Source organism: Ischnura elegans, chromosome 3 (genome assembly GCF_921293095.1).
Source record: "Ischnura elegans chromosome 3, ioIscEleg1.1, whole genome shotgun sequence".
NCBI classification, from domain to species: Eukaryota; Metazoa; Arthropoda; class Insecta; order Odonata; family Coenagrionidae; genus Ischnura; species Ischnura elegans.
Window position 1 is genome coordinate 12,360,693 of NC_060248.1, and position 5,053 is coordinate 12,365,745.

The 5,053-nt window shown below is 34.9% G+C and overlaps 1 long non-coding RNA gene across 1 annotated transcript; it reads right to left on the reverse strand.

Moving 5' to 3' along the window:
• Nucleotides 1-981: 981 nt before the first annotated feature.
• Nucleotides 982-2,791, reverse strand: LOC124154955. The gene is made up of 2 exons (XR_006864059.1): nucleotides 2,379-2,791; nucleotides 982-1,382 (listed from the first exon to the last, which is right to left on the reverse strand). It is a non-coding gene; the product is annotated as an uncharacterized LOC124154955 (long non-coding RNA).
• Between the last annotated feature and the right edge of the window lie 2,262 nt (nucleotides 2,792-5,053).

The window sequence follows — 5,053 nt, forward strand, 5'->3', positions numbered from 1 at the left end:
TCACTCATTGAAGTGCTACCGCCAGAGCATGGCATAACAGAAGTAGCTGTGGTGCTGTCTGCGACGGTGGTTTAGCCGCCGAAGTGAAAAGATAATTGATACCTAATTTACTCAGTCAATAAGAAAATAGCGGGTTCCGAGAAAATACTGACACGCATCAACAAAAATATTTTTCAATCTGAAGTTATTCGTTAATATCGCGTCTTATGGCACGTAACATATAACTTCGCCGTTCTTAAGAAAAAAACTATTTATAACTGATTCATAAATTGTCGTTGTGAACTAGAAGTACTACATAACAATATTAAAATCTGAAATAACCATCTAGAAAAGGCTCTTTGCATCCAAAGAGCATTTATTATTCAACATAAAAGCGTCTCGAAATTCGATAGCATAAAGTGGTGATGGCAAGTATTTGATTAAACCTGGTTGCGATCCATATACTTCCCTCGGATAAATAATTTATTTCTGGCAGAGTAAAAGGTGTTCACGCAAAGTCCCAAATGGATCTATTATTTAAGAGTGAATTCTTCTTTATTTTGACATTAAATTAGATATGCCCATGGGCTATGAAAATCTTACCGTAGAGCCTGACGAAATAAGATTTTCAATGACAGTTGTGAAATTTATTATCGTTGACACATCTGCCATTAATACTCTCGAATGCATCAAAATGCAAGCCAAAATTTACGTATAGTCCAGCCTCGGCTAATAAAACGTACCCGTCCCAGGCGCATAAGAATTTGAAAAATTATTTGGGATGAGCAAAAGTTTCAATCCCACTTCGGTAGATGTATCAATCTAATAAAAAATTTGGAAGTCCTGCCATATCACCAGCATTAACATTTGTATAAAGAACACGACATCTCTTAAATCACACCTCAGATCTTACTTAACATGCATTTTAGTAGCATGCATTTAGATCTTACTTAGCATGCACCACAAGGAATTTTGGCGGCAGGAAAGAAAAAAACACAGAAGTAAAATACAAATATTTTGTATTTCCATTCGTCAATCAAAATAATACCTGCAGTTTTCTCTTCTTACGATGAACTAATTTAGTGAAATAAATACTGGTATTTTCTTTTGAACAAAAATCATTTAAAAGAGCACTGGCAGAAGCCACAATAACTATCTTCAATAGTTTTTCAGATGAATGTCCATCGTCACATCAACCACTTATAAAAAACAAATCCACCATAGTCCTTTATGTCACTTCAACCACTATGACATTCTGTCTTCTAGATTATAGTTTCAAATGAAGTAATGGCACCCTCCTCCAATAGCACTTCTAATTCAACACGAGTTATCTTCCCCATCTTCTCCCGCAAGGCCACAGGTTCTTTTCTGATGTCACTCGCTGAGAAGTGAAGCTCACACCACTAAAATTAATAAATAAGAAAAAGCCATGAAAATTACTAAGTAGTTATTTCATTTCCAATTTTAGCATTTCTACATGAGAGATATCTAATGACTAGACCAGTAAATATAAGAGATCATTATGTACCGTAAAGATTTTTTTAATTTAAAACTAGACCATAAGATGATTTCAGATGATGAAAGCCGGGCACAGATAAATTACGGTTCTTTGCACCAATTGTAAGAGAAAAACGCATATTTTCATTCACGGTGGTTCATATACACCAATAACATAGTGTAGCATAGTATAGAAACTTACGTTTCTGACGATATTCATGCATTTCTCATGATTAGATTCTATACATGCAATTTATATAAATATAAATATTAATATAATTTAAATATTAATAATAAATATATATAAATAATAATAATTATAAATTAATAATAAATAAATATTTTTATATATTATTAAATAATAATATATAAAAATAAATAATTTAATAATAATATAATTTAAAAGTAAATATCGTTGGTCTTACGGAATTATATATAAGCTGAAATTAATTTGAACCCAAGAAACCTAGAAATTTATGTGCTTTCCCCCCTAATGTAAGGTACTACGCCAAAAATAAAAGACTGGTAGTTTCGTCGAAAATACCTAAGCACATAAATTATCGCGTAGATAATTCAAATTGCTTTTCATCTATAAGTAACAAAAGTATAGTTAAATAAGCACTGTTTTGCTGAGTTTTTAGACGCGTGACACAGCAGAGGGCGAGATAATAAAGAATATTCGATGTTATAAACTTGGCAGCTATATTATAATTCCCAAGAAACTCCTTCAACCTCACGTTTACTGAACGAAATAATACAAAAAATTTAGCTAAAATACAAGAACTTCCAATTGAAAAGCCGCTTCTGTATTTAAATCACCACTTTTAGTACTGTCAACATCCCCAAAGCCACATATAGCTAGAAATTACATCCAAATAATTACAGCTAGAAAGAGTACATACCTTACTGTTTTTCGTCGAGGTGAAATCGTCTCTTCTTATCCCTCATATACACTCCTTCTTCAGCTCAGGATCTTTTGGAAAGTTAAAAAAATTGAACTTCGGGTCCACTCCTGGAGTTTTCTTCGCATGCCGGCACTACACACGTGAAAGGAACTTTTTAGCAAAAGCGCCTCACAAATACACGTTTATGAAGTCCAGCGAATGAAACTCAAGAATAAAGGAAACTTCACTATCCTCAGAAACTTAAATTTTCACCAACTAACACCACAAAAGTCCCTAAAATGTGGTAAAACGTAGCGTAAATACACTCGTAAACAAAGTGGTCTCCAACGGCAGCCGGAACAACACAGCACTTCTCGTGGTGACGTCAGAGCCTCAGCCGTCGCTTGTGACGGGGCCTTTTCTCTAGGTGGCTATGGCAACGGCCCCTAACAAACATGAGACAATCAATGTAATGAAAACACCATGAAATGTTGTTCTCTTGAGATTGAAGTCAATGATGTGGCTCATTATGTTTGAAGTGAGGAATATATGAAACAAGCCACTTAAAATTATCATCACATTTTTTCCTTCTTTCAGGAAAGCTTGTTTCACTTGGGCGTTACACATTAATCTTTCTGTAACTTATGAATGAATCTTGCTGCAAAAGCCCTATGTATAAATTCTACGGTACGAATATTATTCAAGAAGATAACAAGTGACGTATCTTCATGGATTTACCTCATGTCCTAATCATATGTGAAAATTCTACAAGGAAAAATTAATTGATTTGAACTAAATTGTATTCCACAAAGATCCATAGGGTTGAGATATCTTGTTATGATGAAATAGTGATTGAAAAAAGAGATCTCAACGTTAACTTAAAATATCTTCCGACCAATAATGTAAGTTCCACTCCCCTATGTGATTCCTAATCAAAAAATGTTACATCCAATGCATCGCAGAGGCCCACATGTTAACCTAGAAGGCTAAAAACATTTAAGGCTAAAAAGTGTTTCCTTGATGAAACTTAATGATACGAATACGCATGCAACCATTCGTTGGACTCGAGTACAAAAACTAATAGCCCTTTTTTCCGGAAGTGAGAACACGTATATAAGTATCATCTAAATATCCATAGAAATGCTTTCGAGAAGTATCTTATATCGGTCTTTCTTTTTCGTCCATGGATGGGTATGCAAAATTTTTTCTCTAGGTAGAGATTTTTTTCGTTGTACATTTAATTTGGTTTTTCGGGGGTGCTTTTTGTTTCATATTTTTGATCGTGCCGTCCGGTCATCATCAACCTCTCTGGTGTTAAATCATATTGCATTTCAGTATTCAAGACCAGAATGGCATGTTTCGCTGGTGGTAGAGTCAGCTTAATTCTAATCATTACTCGCTAAATCAAGTTAGCGGAGAAAATAGAAAATATTGTTGCACTATGAATTATTACGGAGGCTATTAATGCTGCACTATTTTCTTATTGCTAGCCAACGTTACCGTTAGCGACGAAAGCTGTGCCAAGATGTCGAAAACGAACATTCAACGAAAAGAGCAGAAAAGCGCGCTTGAATGATGCGACCCTGGACTGCGAGATGTGAGTGAAAGTAAATACGCAGACTGTGTCATAATTGCAGAACTAAAGAAGCTGACTGAAACACAAGCGATACATTTCGCCATCATAGATAAAAATAATTGGGAGAACTCATTTGAAAAGTTCAGTCTAGCATATTGCAGTCTAGCATACTGACATTTTCTATATCACTATTGTATGCCGGAAATATAAAAAAAACGATGACGCTACTTCAGAAACATTTTTTTCTGGAAACCATACAATTGTCTAGGAGAATTCGTCTTTCTACTTTCATCCGAGGGAGTGTTAATTTTACTACAGCTCTTTGCTCGTAGTCTGGTCATCGCAAATATTTTTCTCTTGCCGAAACATGTCATATAAGAGTCCAGCCTTCTTTCCCGTTGAGAACGTCCTTGGGAAAACCTTGAGAAAATTTTATGAAAGACCAAATGACAGGGAGGTGAGAAAATACGGGATGGACGAGGAGAGACTGGAGTAAGAAATGAAACAGAGGAAAGATAAGGAAGAACGACCTTCCACGCAACAGGACGTTCTTTTTTTTAGAGGCAGAGTAGGACTATAAAGGTGGGTGTTCGAGAGATGCTGACAAGTGATAGCAGTGCCTCATCCTCAAGGCCGCGTTTTGAACGGCATTCATTCTCCTGAGTGCGCGCCACGAGGCTCCCAATGGAAAGTGAGGGTGGAAGACATCGATGGTGACTGTGGCATTTGCGACCACTCATGGTACATGCTGCATCGTAACTATAGTAATGAGATATCCAATAAAATATTTTAACAAATAAAGTTTACATTGAAAAAACAAAATAAAAACGCGATGATACATATCTTTTTTGTAGTTTAATAGAATATTTTTTGGTTTCTATGAACAATATTATATCTACCTATATCTTGTATATTCACATCAGTGGTGATTAATAAGATTATTACTTTGGTTATACCATCTATTTCAGCTCTTTATCATGGCATTTTTTGTTTTTAAATATTCAAACCATTTGTCTAAATGATCTTTTTTATGAATTACATTCAGGGTACAAACTTTCGGTGTATGTATATTTAAACAGTAGCAAGAGGCTAAGGGCAGCATAAATAAATAGATATA